The sequence below is a fragment of the Carassius auratus genome, chromosome 32 (genome assembly GCF_003368295.1).
Source record: "Carassius auratus strain Wakin chromosome 32, ASM336829v1, whole genome shotgun sequence".
Taxonomy (NCBI): Eukaryota; Metazoa; Chordata; class Actinopteri; order Cypriniformes; family Cyprinidae; genus Carassius; species Carassius auratus.
Window position 1 is genome coordinate 5637230 of NC_039274.1, and position 17596 is coordinate 5654825.

The 17596-nt window shown below is 37.9% G+C and overlaps 1 long non-coding RNA gene across 2 annotated transcripts; it reads right to left on the minus strand.

Moving 5' to 3' along the window:
• Positions 1-917: 917 nt before the first annotated feature.
• On the minus strand, positions 918-13927 carry LOC113052475 (uncharacterized). Of its 2 annotated transcripts, none has more exons than XR_003277033.1 (3): positions 13853-13927; positions 13028-13140; positions 918-1540 (listed from the first exon to the last, which is right to left on the minus strand). It is a non-coding gene; the product is annotated as an uncharacterized LOC113052475 (long non-coding RNA). The 2 variants fall into 2 exon arrangements; XR_003277034.1 differs by lacking the exon at positions 918-1540 and adding an exon at positions 4559-4913.
• Positions 13928-17596: the final 3669 nt, after the last annotated feature.

The following is a 17596-nucleotide window of genomic DNA, read 5'->3' on the forward strand; positions in this document are numbered from 1 at the left end:
GAAAACTGAGATTGAGAAACTGAGAAAAAAAAATTGTAAAATATAACATTATTTTTTTATATTAATGCTTAGAGTATTACAACATGATTATTGTAAATTTTTGTAACATCTGAATTTTTAATTTAGTGCAATATTTTGTCACTGAAACATTTTATTGTCATTTTCACTAGCAACTGCAATTAGATTTATATTGTATATCTAAGTTTACTGATATCCCACTGGTCACTATTGTGACCATAAGCATGTCTACTCATTCTATGACCACACTCAACAAAACAAAGTATATATGAATGCATATATTTATACTAAACATCCTAAAGATCACATGTACCAAAAGTCTTTGTCATATATTTATGTTAAGACACTTTACTAGCCTTAAGTTTTGGAGCTTTGATGCAGCCATCATCTTCTCAAGGTGCAAACAGGAAGTAAACTGCTCTGGTCATGTGACAATTTGCACTAATCACGTGAAACTGCACATATTTAATTGAGACCCTTTATGTTTTCCATATTTGCAGGAAGTACACTAAAACATCAGTCAGTAAGGTTTTTAGAGCTTTATAAATGTAAACCTTTTTTACGGTCACTATTGTGACCGGTGGGATTAAACGTTAATGCTTAGATTAAAGGTTAGGTGCATTTCATAATGATATTAAATGATTGGGTTCATTATGAATTAAGAATGAATGAAACCAACAACTAACCCTGTATTCTCATTAGTAATCATAGGTATCCCTTTGAAAAGTGTGCTTCTATAAAGTGTGCTATATATATATATGCACTTAGGGATAGGAGCTTTAAAAATTTTTGAAATTTAACAATGCACACATACTTATAAAAAAAAAAAAAAAGAGATCAGACTGACAATTTATTTTAAATTGAAGTGTTTCTTCTAGGTTTTAACAGACTGTTTTATTTAGCACACAGTTGCAATCAGTGAACTTATCCAGAAATACAAATCAATTAATTGAATTTCATATTTAGTGAATATGATTTTTTAAACTTATCTAAAGATAATATATGTGTACTGATATGCAGTTTCCCACACAGAAGTTGCTCCACACATCCTTTGAGCCCAACAAACCCACAGGTCGACCCTACCCTGACTCTTTGCAAAGGTAAAATGAATCTAATTTGGTTTGAAAAGAGAAAGATACCTTAGACTCTTTTTTTTCTCTCACCCACCTGGCCTGTTCTCTTGACAGGTGCAGGGTCTTTGTATTCTGTTGTAATGGCTTGACTAGACTGATGCTCCAACGGCTGACCTCTACCAGAACATTTGATTCTATCATTCTTAGACCTGCTCAGGGGTCAGGCTGCTTTATCAGAGGAATTACCTAAAGTGCCTGTTATTTCATCATCCTGCCCGCCAATACAAGCTATTCCTTTAATTTATACACCCCGAAAACAACTGCAGTCTCCATATATCACCCTCTTCCTGCAAGGGGTAAAATATCACTCGCTCATCCAAGGCCAGGTGTAGAATCATTAACCTCTGTCGTAGTGAGAGCAAGGGGCTATAATGGGATGGAGGCGATGCCTGTAGAGAGAGAAAGAGAGAGAGAGGCTTTTGTGACTTGAGCTGTCCTTTAATACACACACCGGCATGCATCAATAGACTGACTTCCTGCTCTCATAGGCAGCTGCTGAACTCAGGAATGTGAGCTGTTCTGTAGAACTTGTGTTTGGGACAATTCTTAACTCTAATGTGAAGAAATCTCAGAAATAATATTCTGGGTACAATAGACAAAATAAGTAAGAAATGTATACATATATTCAGCAAGGAAGCATCAAATTGATTTGAAAAACAAATGTAAAGCTTTTATTTTATGGAAACACTTGGATTAATTTTGCTGTTTGACTTGTGTAATATTTTACTTATGTAAGGTTTTACCTGTTATACTTCCATGGCTGCACATCTGGATATAACACAGAAAAGTTATTATTTTCACTCTCTAAATCATGTTAACTCACACTGTTTTGATGCTATACTACTGAATAAATGGACTGGCTCTATTTCTTTCTGTCACTCATAGGAGGACGGACAAGTTGAAGTAATTTTTTGTGGTAATCAACATGTGCTGTTTATTGACCTCATCGTTTGCCATAGTGGGAAGTTTAGTCTAGAGCAGTATAACTATGAGAATCAGTCTCTTGAAAACCTGCAGAGGTCCCTTTCAATGTGTTGTACTACCATTCTGCTTTAACAAGACCCCAGTGAGAATGCGCTTCAGCAATCTGTCTGTAGCTGTAGTATGTTGATGTTACAGTAAGGGCTTGCCTGACTTTGCTTACCCTTGGAAAGCTTCTCTCCCTATGATCCAACATCTGAGGAGATGATAAAACCCCCCTGGTAGCCTCAGAGCAGCTGCCTGGCTTAACATTGTCAAAAAGCTTTTTTTTACTCCCCCCATCGTTTCAACCTCTGGTGTGTATTTTATTGAGCCGTTCTCATCCCTCCCAACTGCATAAGCTGTGTTCAAAATGTATTTCCCTGCTCATTAAAACGGACAGACATGCACACTACATACAGACTCTCTTGTTCTGAGAATGGATCAGGCTATGAAAGTTCTCTGAACTTACTTTTAAGTTTTCACACAATGAACTTCATTAATATTCTATAACTTTGATACGTAAAAGTTAAAAAGTGCATTCCATCTACACTATTTTTTAACTGTTCGTTCATGTGCATGTGCACAACACATGCAATTCTAGACAACATTTTTAAGATGCCTAAAGTTTTAAACCTGCATCTCCAGATCTGTGCGTTCTGTTGCACTTTAGCATCAGAACACTTCCTTCATGAGCAACTTTACCTGTTCTTAGTAAGTGTTGCATGTTCCCTTTAATAGCACTGTGGTAATGGTAAAATTTTAAAAAGCAATTATTCACAGTAAATTACAGAGTAAAGTGTAAGGCCCTTTTAATAATATACTGTAAATGTATAAAAGAGAGCACAACTATGAAAATCACCCAGTGTAAGCTTACATATGTAGACTAAAGACTTCGGACATTAATATACATAATTTACTAACTAGAAAATTATAAAACTTACACAGAGTAATTAGGCCATATGTATCTTGAGAACTTACTGTAGGTTCATATTAATTTTGTCAGTCTTTACAGTAGTAAAAATTTACAGCTAACAGTATATAAAACTACTTAAAAATATGGAGCATCATCATAGCCTAAAAATATATTAAAATCTTTTTCATGTTAACATTTCTAAAATGCTCAGTAGCTAATTTGTCTCTATGCATGCACAAATACATTGGTGGCTGAGGTGAAGTGCTGTAAGAAGGACTCTCTTGAAAAGGCCACATTTAAAGAATTTCACTTCTGGAGTCCCATGCGCTGCACACCTTATATGTCTTCACTGATGATGACTTGCTAAATTCAGCAATGTGTAAAAATGCACCAGCACAAATCTTTCTAACTCCAGACAGGCCTTTTGTTTCAACACATCAAGACCAAACTCCCCAAGCACCATCACAAGGGTACAGACATCTCCCAGTACACTTCACAGGCTGTTTTCATCTTATCTCCCATCATACAGAGCAAATATCAAAAATGTGATTTGAATGTCAGGGGAAATTATCCCTGAAGGACAAAGGAAAAAGGTACAAAATGGCAAATTCGTTCAAAAGCACATTCAGTTTTCTTTTACTGGAATCAAACGAGCCGTCTCCCTTAAAGACCTCGGGCCCTATTTTAATGATCTAAACGCAAAGTGTAAAGCGCACGACACAGGTGCACTCAAGGCGTGTCCAAATCCATTTTTGCTATTTTAACGAAGGAAAAACGGTTGGCGCGTTTTTTAATATTTGGCATTTTTGTGTGCTGCTGTGTGTCCCTGTGTTTAATAAGCAGCGCGTACGTGTGTTGCGGACCCACTTCTATACTAACGCGTTCTTTAAATAACAAAGAAAAAAAATTGCGCTAGATTTTAGACCAGGTTTGAGTTAGTCTATGGCACAGTCTATTTTCAGCTCCTTAGAATAGTATTGAGCTAGCAATGCACCTGAACACACCTCTTTTTTAGACCAGCACGCCCATGGGCGCACAAATGAGCACAAATGAATTTGCTAATTAAACGACGTGGCGCTGGACGGGAAAATGCGAACAGCACCGGACTGAAACTAGCAAACACACTTGCGCTGCCTTGCGTCACATTGCGCCGGGTGTATGATATGGCCCCTCATGTCTATGAGAGGGAGAGAGATGAAGAGAAAGAGCAAGGGAGGGAGAGAAAGCCCTCGCTTCTCCAGACAGTAGGCTAACAGCCCAGAAGGTTAACTGAAGTCTGGGAGTGTGACTTTGGTGGCCTATCTTTAACAGGACATCCTATAAAGGTTTAAATGTTTGATTTCTGCTTAGCTATAGAAAAATGGATCTTTTGATATTTCTTTTGCATGGCTAATGTCCTCGGACAAGGACTTAGGACAGGTTATTGAGTTAGAGCACTAGATAAATCTGAACACCAGTCTTACATTACTCAACTAATGAGCTAATGAAATTTGAAAAATCAGTTCAGTTCCTTCAGGGGATTGGACAGGAACCGAGACATTAGCAGGTGGCATGAAGATTGTTTGGAACTTTGAAAAATGCCCTGACATATAAGGGAATTGTTCAACAGCATTTCATCCATCACTGTGAACCTACAGATATTTCAAAGCCACAAAACTTCAGGCCTATCTAAGAATGAAATCTGCAGAGCATCCTAAATCTTTAAAAACTAATTTAGTTAATGACTTACCGCTGGCGATTAAAAGCTCTGCCTCCAGTTATACTGGCCCACTGATCAAAGTGTTTCATGATTTACTCGGCAGCATTTGTGTGTTTGAGTGTGTGCTGGCACGCACATAATCCTCCTTTTGCATCCTCGTCATTTGCAAGATAACCTTGTCATCGATCTGCAAAAAAATGCCTGTAGATGAAACGTGCATTCTTGAGATCTCTTAATCAAGAAGCTTATTGATTATATGACTAATGATGGGCCATTAAGATATGGCTGAAATGAATGGTCTGTCGTATCACACTGAGCTCTCAGCTAATAGGATGTTTCAATCAAGAGATGTTCATGATATCGCTTCTGTTACAACCGCTCTCTAATGTTATCTGTTCTTTAAGATAAGTTAATGTTCTTGTTATGTCTATAATGCTATTGATTTGCCAGTGCTTAGGTATTACAACACTATTTCATCTCTTTTCCTCTGTATATAAAATTATGATACACTCTGGAGGGGGGAAGAAGCAGTGGACAGATGTGCTAAATGACTGACCAAGTCATCTTATGTTTTGCACTGGCTTTTCCATTTAGTTTGTACTTACTAGTGTTGATCGGGAATCATTTCAGTGAGAAAAGAAATGTAGTTTAGATTTAAAGCTGCAAGCAGCATTGAAAGAGCCCTCCCATCCAGAGCCATATCCACCTCTGTGGCCTTAGGAAAATAGTGAACTGTGGACAATATGCATTTAAAATGGTAAATATAGGAGCAATATGTCAGAGTCATTTATATGTGCCAAATTTGACCAATGATTATAACTGAATATTGGCATGTAGATGTCTTCAGGCCATGACTTTTATCAAACATGTGAAGTTTGGTGCAGATTGAATGGTATGTTCGCTTTAGCGTACAGCTAAAATAAAAATATTGTTGCCAACAGGTGGCGCTATGATTATAACTGAATGTTGGCCTACAGATGTCTTCAGGCCAGGACACTTTTTGAACAAGAAATTCTGGGCAGATCAGACCAACGAAATATCAAACATTGTCAAGATGCCATGTGCAAGACCTTTAAAAAAAAACTCAAGATCTACACAATTTAACATTGCAAAGGCCTTTAGATTAGCCTGACCAAATATAATGCTGATGTCATTAAATCTCTAGAGTTTGTTAAGTGTAAATCATGCTACTTCCTGGTGGCAGCAAGTGGCACTATGACTGTAACTGAATATGGACATGGGCTTGTGCATGTGTTCAGGACTCTTATTATCAAACATGTGAAGTTTGGGGCAGATCGGACATTGTATGCCTGAGTTCAACTTCCTGTTTCATAGCGAAACACATGGTTTGTATTTTTCATGTTCAAATATAAAATATATTCTCTGAATGGCTAATTTGCTGTTCAAGCATGCTTTCACACTTGGCCCGTTGTTTCGGAACCTGGCTCATTTCCCCTCTTAGCTCGTTTTATTTGGGGATATGAGAACATGGGAATCACTGCGCCAAAACAATTGGTCCAAGATCACCTGAACGAGGTGATCTCAGCTCGACTCTCAACACAACTCTAGAGTGAGAAAGCAGTGAGAAAGCAGTGTATATCCAGTGTATAATGGGTAATTATGTAAGTTCCGGAAAAAGCAGTAGATGGTCCTGGCTTCCCAATGTGCATACTATCCACCCTATCAAACAGTATTACAAATTAATAATATCACACAGAATTTAGGATGGATAGTATGCACATTGGGACACAGGTGAGATCTGATTGCTCTTCTTCGTAGTAAGAGTAAGGTTTATTTTAAAAATGTTTTCCCGACGAATCCTGGACTCCTGTTCAAAATGAGAAATTAATGTAATGACAGCTACAAAACAACAATAAGCCCTTGAAGCTGTTGTCATTCCATCTTGACGGATGAAAGCTATGAGCGGAATTCTGGAAAAACAAAAAAATGGAACTTTGACCAATGAGAGGACAGTTTACTCACATGTGGCTTGTATTATCAATTTTGGTCCATTTAGAAACTTTGCCGTGTGAAAGGGTGTCGCACCAAGAATAAAGAGCAACATTTTGCCACACCTAAGTCTGAAGCCTATGTAAGATGTAAATATTCATTCAGGTATGTGTGCAAAGTTTCATGGTTTTTCGAGCATGTTTACGCCCTCAAAAATGTGATTCACTTCAGAGAAGATCGCTGTTCCTTTTGTAAGCATCATATGATTTCTGTTTAAATTGAATCCAAGTTAAATTTAAGAATGCTGGTTTTTGATATTGTGTGAAATAAATTAATTAATTAATAACAGAAAATATTACCAAATATCAAAATAATATAGTGTAAAATAATGCTTATTTAAAAACAAAAACAATAAATAAACTTACATACACTAAAATTAGGTTAGTGTAGAAATAGGTTCAAATAAATCAGAAAATAAATGAACCCCTCCTCCCCTCCTAAATTATTAGAATCATTTGAGACCTAAGACTGGAGTAATGGCTGCTCAAAATTCAGCTCTGTCATCACAACATTACTTACTTATATATATCTATAAATGCAGCCTTGGTGAGCATAAGAGAATTCTTTCAAAAAGACAGAGATATAATCATTACATGAGCTTACTGATGAGACTGTTGGCAAGACTTTGCTGACATCTGCACTGGTGTGTTTGTGTGTGTTTGTGCGGATCGCCAGCCCTCCAGAGTGGTGTAGGGTTTCACAACACACAAAGGCCATAAGTGGTGTAAGTTTTGTTTAACGGAGAACATTCAATAGCTTGAGGACGGGGTTCAGCTACATCCCGGGCCAGAAGGGAAGCCTGACAGACATCCCAGGGGCGTGTGTGTAACCTTCAGTATTGTGGTGTGAGACAGTGTCCACATGGTGTCAGTGGGTGTGCACGAAGCCGATGAATGAAGACCACTACAAACATGATACCAGATGCACTGCAGACCAGATGTCAAACAGTTGGTACCCAGAACACACCACAGCATGACAGGGGACATCTACAGACTAGGAAGAGGTGTTCAGATCATTGTAAATCCAACTCAGTGAGACTGATCTGTGTGAACTGACTTCTATGATAGAGGTTGAACATCTGAAGCATAGATTGAGATTTGTTGTACACTTGATCTGGAACAAGTAATGAAAGGAACAGAAAGATTCATGTTGAAAAACAGCCCCTGACCCCCATGTGTGCTGGAGTGCATCACCTGTCTGGGCTTCGGCTTTGTTGTCTATTCCGTCTGCATCTCTGCGGTGTCCCTATCTGCTACATCTCCCTCCCTGATCTCGGGTGCACGTGGCTGTAATGGCAGGCGCATAAACAGAGTATGCAGCTTGTCAGACCTAATGGTGCAATGTTAAAACATGAGGCCTCTAGGGGTCCATATAGCGTGCACCTTCAGACCATCAAACCCCCTGCCCTCAGCAGGCATTACGATCAAAAGCTTCACCTTGCAGCTGAAGGTGGAGAGCGGCAGAGGAGAGATGAGGCAGAGTCCTCATTATGGTTCCGAGACATCCATTTGGGCATTTTTAATATGTGTATCCTATTAAGCTCTTTAAGTGCTTTTTGATAATTTTGCTTTGTACTTTTACAGCACTCCAGTCTATTCCCAGTTCAATTTCCTCTTTTATCGGACGTTTGAAATATTGATCTCTGACAGATAAAAGCAAACACTATAATCTTGCTCCTGAGAGAGAGAAAGCGAGAGAAGGAGAGAGTGAGGCAGTGCTGTAGGAATGCACTGGGGACGTCTCTTCCTTCCAAACCCTCTTTGTTTTATTGCGTTTCTTTTTCAACAGAATTTGCTTACTGCTAACCGAGATGCTTATGTAAAGCACCTGCTCACTGATGGCTCGTTGATATGACCGTCTCCCTCGGTCTCATTTACCTCTATCTGACTCTCTTTCTCTCTCACACTCTCCGATCTTCCCCCTCCCTCGTCCCCCATCAAATCCCACACTCCCCCCTCAACATTTTGCGGAGCGGAGCGGAGGGGCGGCAGAGGTGCTTTCGATGATTGCCACAGCTTAAACGGCTGTCAGGCCGGCCTGAATAAGCATGATTTATCCCCGTAGTGCTTTATGGAAGTTAGTGTTTTCTGTTAACCTGAGCTCTCAAATGCAGCTTGCTGCTGCCTGGCCGTCACATTAACCTGAATCAATCACGGCTTGATTTTTCCATAAAAGAAAAGCCAGCTGTAAATAACTGGGTGGATGCAGCTCGAGGATGAATACGTGGTGCGTCGTATGGCCAGCTGCCGTGGCTGCCACTCAGCGCTTCAGTGTGGCCTTATTACAGCGTTGCCGTTGCTGATGTTCCTCCAAAAGCTTTTTTTTATGAAGCTGGGAGACACTGAGGGTCTCTTACAGAAGATTATCTTAGCCTACACACTAAAAGAATTCGTACATTTCACAGTCACTGTTTCTGTAAGGATGACATTGTGTCTCTGTCTCACTTCTCCTCAGAGCATCATCCTTATGTCCCATCAGCATCTCATAGCCCTTATTATGTCCCTGACGACGCAGGGATCTCAGACTTTTGCAGTTCTGTCAGTTTTTTTATTAGAGGTATAGCAGAGAAAGCAAACCCTAAAGCAGCTCTTCTATTTTTCTGCTGCCGTTTTCAGCCTTTTTAGCTTTCACAGACACTATTTAAGACTTCCTGCAAACATTCAACCCACTGTATTGACTCCGTCTGACAAGCGTAAACCTTCTCCGCTTCTCCGTCATTTCCATCCCAAGATCAATCACCTCATCAATGCTGCCTGACTGCTATGAAGTGTTAGGAGGAGGTTCGATTCCTGCTCAGCACCCTTACAGACTTGCTATAATATAGAAATTGATTAATCTTCAAAGTTTTCTTAAGTGCTCGTCCTGGTGTTGAGGGATGGCACTGCTCTGTAGAAACTCAAGCTCTTTGGGTTTTTCACCAAAGTGGAACTTCTGAGGAAACAGCCCACACAAATGAACGTTAAATGAAAGCTTCTTTACAGTTGTGGGGGTTTCTTTGTTTTAGTCTGAAGTAATTATGAATAATTATACCAGCCAAGATAACAACATACATAAAAGTCAGCTCTTCTGAAGTGTGGAGTAAAAATATAACTTAATATTTCACAATAAAAAATTTAATACAGAAGTCTATATTTAAATATAAATAGATTTGAACAGATTAACAGAATGATGTGAGTGTGTGTGTGTGTGTGTGTGTGTGTGTGTGTGTGTGTGTGTGTGTGTGTGTAAAATAAATAAAAATAAAATACTGGATATCTACATTTAAACACAACCATTTTATGCTACATATATTTATGGTGAACTGATCATATTAAGTTGAGATTAATACCACACAATACAGTATACTACACAAATACCTGACAATTATGTGGGTAACCGCATAGTGAATTTTTAAAAATCAGACATATTATGTGCAAAAATGTGTGTGTGTGTGGGGGGGGGGGTACACTTTTGCTCATTTATTTTCTTCAATTCTGATCAGTACAGACAATAACTTATGGCTTTTCAAAATGCCTCTGACATATTCATAGACCCACAGCTCAACAGAGAGAATCAAGTGTGTCAATTTTACTTTAGTCCCCTCTTTCATTCAAAGCATACAACTGAAATGGACATCCCCCTCTCGCTCTTGCTTTCTGTTGTCTTTCTTTCCCTCACGTAGGGCCCAGTTGATGAGTACACATGTCCTTTATAAAGCAATCTCCACTCGTGTAGACTGAACCATATATTCAGTATAGCCACATTGTGGACATGTGTTCTTGCTAATATGCCTAGCTTGGCATTTGGAGAGTGAGTGTAGGGGTAGAGCTGCTGGTGCTAGTGTTTTGGGAAGTGTAGTAATTACTGTTCGGACAGTGTCAGCGACCTCCAGATTGCAGGATCTTGTCTCTTTTGTCTTGGCTGTGCCACTCTCTACACCGGCTGAAATTGTATCTATTCACTTTGGCTCTGTTAAAGAAAATGCTGGTAGTATTGTGAGCCAGTGAGCCGTGATGGTAAGGGCTTCTTCTCTCGTCCAGTAAACACACAAACACTCTCTGTGTGTGGGGGCTCGTTTTTGTGACATATCAGGACTCAACTCTGTATAATGGCATGGGTATGCCACAGGTATTACAAGGAGAGAGTGACTTATGAGGACATAATCCATGTCCTCATTTTTCAAAATGCTTATAAACCATACAGAATTAGTTTATTCATTTGTTTTATTTATTTTTTTATTTTTTATTTTTTGAGAAAGTAAAAATGCACAGAGTTTCCTGTGAGGGTTAGGGTTAGGTGTAGGGTGAGTGTAGGGCCATAGAATATACAGTTTGTACAGTATAAAAACCATTACACCTATGGGATGTCCCCACTTTTCACAAAAACAAACGTGTGTGTGTGTGTGTGTGTGAGAGAGAGAGAGAGAGAGAGAGAGAGAGAGAGAGAAAGACAGAGAAGTAAGGAAAAGAAAGAGAGTGCAAGAGAGGAAAGGAAAGAGAAAGAAGCATGCTATGTGTATAATTTGATGACTATCAGGTGAATACCATGCTCCACGCGGACTATCGACAGGTGTCAGGTGACATGTAGGCAATGGCAGTATTTGTCAGCTGTCCCTCTCTGAGTATCTCTGGAGTCTTGAGACGTTCACACACACACACACACACACACACACACACACACACACACACACGTTTGTTTTTGTGAAAAGTGGGGACATCCCATAGGTGTAATGGTTTTTATACTGTACAAACTGTATATTATATGGCCCTACACCAACCCTACCCCTAAACCTAACCCTCACAGGAAACTCTGTGCATTTTTACTTTCTCAAAAAACTCATTCTGTTTGGTTTATAAGCATTTTGAAAAATAGGGACATGAGTTATGTCCTCATAAGTCACTCACTCCTTATAATCCCTGTTTCATACCCATGTCATTATACAGAGTTGAGTCCTGAAAAACAAGAGCACACACACACACACATACACACACACACACACACACACACACACACACATCAGGCAAATATATTTAATTCAATCAGCCACTATATTTGTGCTTCCCTCTAAAATTTCACACACTACATCCTTGCATTTTTCTGTAGTGCCCACTGCTCATCTGTGGGAACCATTAAGATGCTTCCAGCCTGATACACACTGGTACTTTGGTCTAAGTTAGCATGAGCATTTAGCGCTTAGCGTCAGCATGCTAATTGGTATTCTGCAGTGCTGTGGGAGGCTGTTCAGGATGTGGGAGAGTGAACCAGTGTTCGATCCTATAAGAACAAACACTCTGTTCCCTGCCCTGCTGTCAGAGCACGGCAATACGAAGGAGAACAGGACCTGACATTGCATACACACCATACAGCTCAAACACACACATACACTCTGGGATTTCAGATGCATACCACTGTTTTCATCATTGGATATTGACTGGATTACTTTTTTTTTGTTTTTGTAATAGACGTTTCATAACTATTTTCATTCATCGTTGGCCTGTTTGTATTTATTTCAAGAAATTCAGTAATGAGGCTGCTCATTTTGTTTTCTGAGTGACCAAGAGTTCAAAGCTATTTGTCACTCTAAAACAGCATTTTATAAGCAATGGTGACCATGAAGCACAGCACAAATTATTAAATAATCCTTTAACCTTTACAGGGACCTTAAATATGCATGGCACAAATCAATATCATTAGCAGCAACAAAATACATAAAATAAAATCAATGCTAATAAAGTGACATTGGTCATATATTCTGTTTCATTTCCACCCTTACCCTGTCGCACAATGATTCCCATATTTCTTTGCACTACCATATGCTTCGGCATGGATCTTTTTCATTACAAGCGAGGTCGGGTCAATTAAGAGCGCTGTTAACACTCTTGAGTTTAAGTTCACACACCAGCCAGCTGTTAATACCATCCTATTCTTAAGAAAGAGAGTCCAGCTCTTTAATCCACTCATTAAAAAATAAAAACGTGCTTCTCGTTTAAGAGAGGATGACCAAACAATACATGATTCAAATTACATTTGATAATGTGCCTCACTATGACAATACAAATATCATCCACAAAACAATAATGATATATGTAAATCACGAAAAATAAGCTCATCCTCGGTGCTATGTAATTTCCATAAACCAGAAAGAAAGATATGGGTAACCATGTAATTGATTCGTATGTGCCGATGTTATTGTAATGTTTTTCTAACAAACCTGTTAAGGCATTTCTGCACTGGGTTTTTTTTTTTTTTTTTTTTTTTTTGAGTGTATGAGGGTGGGTGTGTGTGTGTGTGTGTGCTTGTAGACCCTCATACCTGTGGGAACCCCGTGGAGCCCAGCGTGTTTCCTGCTCTTGAGTTTGAAGTGCTCTTCAGCTCGACTGTGGCCTCCGAAAATCATTAACACGCCTTTGTTTCCCAACGTCATCCTGCAAAGAAAGAGAATGAGTGAGCGAGAGCAGGATTTTAGAAATATAAAGCAAAGCAAAATGGGTAAATAATAGATTTGAAAGTGTTTAAATTCATATGTCCTCTGAAGCAAAGATTTAAATCTAGATCCAACATAAAACAAATATGCTGGGTAATAATGTTGTTACATTTGTATGTCTGTGTGTGTGTGTGTGTGTGTGTGTGTGTGTGTGTGTGTGTGTGTGTGTGTGTGTGTGTGTTTGTTTAGCTCAAATACATTTCATTACACAACATTGAAACTCTCGGTGTGCTAGTAGAACATTTAGATACCAAGACTCATGGCATGGTTGTGATCCAAAAAGGGTCAAATGAATGCAAAGACTGATTAAAAACAGTTGTGGATTTATTTCTGAGAGAGGATTGAAATATATTTATTTTTAAAAATATAAGTAAAAGTTTATATATACTTGCATTTGTTACTGGTTTTACACTTTTTAATTTCATTGTGCTTTGGTTTGGAAACAGAGCGAGAGATTTACGGTAAAACTCCTCCTGTTTTTGACGACATTTAAGCAGGAAATCCACACAACACACACACACACACACACACACACAAACACACACAAACAGGCACACAAATGGACTCTAGAGGTTTTGTACCCATCATGCCAGTCTCGCATAAACATGCATACACTTTGGGAGTCATGTAAATTGCCCTAGAAGGGAGGTCACCTAAGTGTAATTGTGCTGAAATTGGCCATATATCCGCCCTGCCATTCCTCTGCCATTCCTCCATTCACTACCTCTAAAATAAAAAATAAAAAAAATAAAAAACATCAGTTACAAATTTGAATTAAATTTTTTAAATGTGTTATTTTTATTTTATTTTAATGTATTTCATGAAATAAAATATTTTAAACTCAATTACAAATTAGTATTACACATTTTAACAAATTTGTTATTTTTATTTTACTTAAATTAAATTTTATAAAGTAAAATATTTTCTTATTTACTTTATTTTACTTTGTTTTATGATCGAGAACTATGTAATTTTCACCATGTCTTTCGAATCTTAATATTCAGTTTAGGCTATTAGCTTTAAATAACTATATTAAGCAAAAGATATAATGACCGTAATCATCTTTTTACACTTATGATTTTTATTGATTAAATGCATTTTTAATTAGCTACTGTAAATATACATTTGACTACTCCTCTTTAAGCACTTTTGCATAATGGTTTTGTTTAAATGAAAACATTTTTAAATGTCATTCGTGTATTTTATTTAATAAACAAATAGGTAATATAACTTATTTTCCCCCAGAAAACTGAAGCTGTTTTAAAAAAAAAAAAGAGAGAATGAAAATCAGCACAGGTGAATTAAATAATTTTGTGTCCTCTAGACAAACCCACATATTTCACTGTGCAGAATAAACCTTTACTTGTTTTCAGACTTATATGTTATGTAATTTTCTGTAAATTAAACACATTGCCATCTGACAATGGCATCTGTCTGCAGATTAAAAATGGCATTATCAGTATCCTCTCAGCTATGTGTGATTGGACACACCTCAAACAAACTCAACAGAACCCACTAAAGACATTAAAGCTTTTTAAACTAAATAAGTAAAATAGCAAATACTATAATAAACAGAATTCTATGTGTAAAGCAAGTTTCGCTCGACACTTGAGTGCTCGTGTGTAAAAACCAGGAATACACACTGTTCAAGTCGTCCTAAGTTATACTGTGGGCTGGAGTGCAACGCCTCCTAGTGGCGTCTCATCAGAGCGCGCCTCGCTTCTGCTGTCTTTAACATGCGCGCCCGTAAAGACCGAGATTCAAGAGCGAATTAACATAAAAGCACGAGAGATCGCCGGTGCCGTTTATCTTTTGATCAGCTATGACGGATGCTCAGTTAATTCAAATCTAACTCTCTGCTTCGCGATCTTCATTAATGTGCGTGTATGTTTTTTGTGAAGGAGCGATGCTGGAATGCAGATGTGAGAGGAATAGCAGGTAATTAGTAGATAAGAGTTCCCATTTGAGGCAAATGCACACATTATACATAATAAATAGTATCGTATTTTATTTATTTATTTGTTTCAACATAGAATATCCAGCATGATATAAATAATAAGACCAGAAGAAAACATTGTATATGAGATAAATTGACAGAAAGGCTGGAATGAGATGTGCACGGTTTAATAAATGCTTGGTTCGCGAGACGCACGTCCTGATTTTGCCAAGTCCGATGTGTTCCTAGGTCAACATATTTTGTTGACCCTGGAACAACATTTTACTCCAAAAATATATTCTTAACCATATCCCTACACCTAAACCTAACCTTAACCATGAGTAATCCCTAAAATCAGAGGAAATGATAGATGAATGACACTGATGTACAAGCACCAAACACTGATTTTAAGCATAAACTTCACAAAATCTATAAACTGGTTCTTCAAATCTGATTGGTTAATCACAATGTTGTTCCAGGGTCAACAACGATGTTGTCCCAGGAACATGTCTCACTTGGTAAAATCAGGTTAGGCTTCGCGAGACACCGGCGTTAAGGAACAGAGTTGTAATGGAGATGAAGATAGCACAAAAGAGCTCTAGATTATGATACTGTGGTAGTATTATCTTTTCTAAAATATGATCTGAGTATAAAGCTTTAAAGAAGTAGCCAAATCACATCCAAGGAATCTTAAACTGCAATAAATGGCAATTCATTCTTATTAATCATTGCTTCTAAAGAAAATTATAAATAATATAATTAAAGGAAAGAAAGAAAGGCATAAGGTGAGCAGGCTCTGTCCTGGCTCTTGAGCTGTTTTCGTAATATTTCGTAATATTTCGTAATATTGTTATTGTTAATTTGTTTTTAAACCGTCTTTCATGTGTGCATTGAAATTACAATTCCAATTAATTGAATTGATTTTGGACTTTCGTGAATAATGATCGCTGAAGTTTAAATAATTATCACACACTTCTATATGAAGTAGTATAAAGCTCTGAAAACCCTTAGCCCCTCTTATCAAACACAGCTTTGATTCTACTTTGCTTCTGTGTACAGTAGATATAATGCAGCATCACAAGAACTGCATCACTGTATAAATGTATCATTCATGATTTATAGCTTATTTTCTACTGATAATTCCATGTTCTCATTTGTTGTTTTATTCCTAATTTATAGAATTTTCATAATTGCATATGTACAGCATTACAAATGTATAGCATTTTCCCTACACTTGTAATTCCATTGTAGATGCATTTACAGTGCCTCTGTCAGGTACAGTTGCAACATGAAAAAAGGCTCGTTGTTAAGCTTTTATCAAAAATTAATGACAGCAAACACACATCACCTTCACTGCATTCTGTGTGTTTGTGTGAGACAGAACCAAAACATGGCCAGTTTAATTATTAAACACAGGAATAAAAAAATAACAAAATATATTTCACAAAAGCTACAACTAAATAGAGTACATTAGAATCCTATCTGTCCCTGAATAGAGAATTAAAAGTGTCAAAATACCTAGAAAGATAAAGAAAAGTCCTGACAATGTACAGAGTCAGCAAATGCTTCCTAGCCGTACAGTCAGACAGGTAACAACTAGAAGACAAATCCTGCTTCGACTGCATGCTCAACCACACACGTCAAAACCATTTCCAGTTTATATATGTATAATACCTTAGATCAAATTAATTATTATTTAATTTATCCTGCTAAAAAACAAGTTTATCATTCTTATTTAAATCATAACAAAATGAAACATCAAAAGGACGGCTCTTGTTTGACACTGAACGTCAAAAAGAGGGACACAAATTCTTTGCCGTTCCTCTTTATTGCATTTTCTTTCCTCCTTCCCTCTCTCCGTCTTTCTCAGACATACTCACACTTTTAAGTCTTTCACACACACAGTTACACGTACACACACACACATTCACACTGTCTGTTTCACACACTTGTTAGCTGGATAAATTATTTGAACACTGTACTAGAACCTGTTGACTGGAAGTGTGTGACTTTTACCCCTACACACTCAAAACACACACACACAGATGAAAGTGTCATCCCACTCACTGCGGTGGTCCGCATGCAGTAGAGAGACCACTGCAGAAACACTCTCGACAAACACACACACACACACACACACTCACTCTCTCTTTCTCTCTTGTAGCAGAGTGGGTGTTAGTAACGCTGTAAGAAGATAAGAGTGATGGTAGTAGCAAAGACGATATGTGTATATGGATTAAAAGGACAAGGTGGGGAACTCAGTGAGCTGTACATCATTATATAAGGAAGGGGGAGAAAATAGTCTATGAGTGTGTTATTCCGGATGTACGACAGCAGTGAGGAATAAACTTCATTAGTTCCCGAAACAGCATAGTGGTTTAGACCAGGAACACAGAGTACTTAAAAGTACAAAAGCACACATATGTGCTGCAAACAAACATTTTTACCCATATGTGCAATC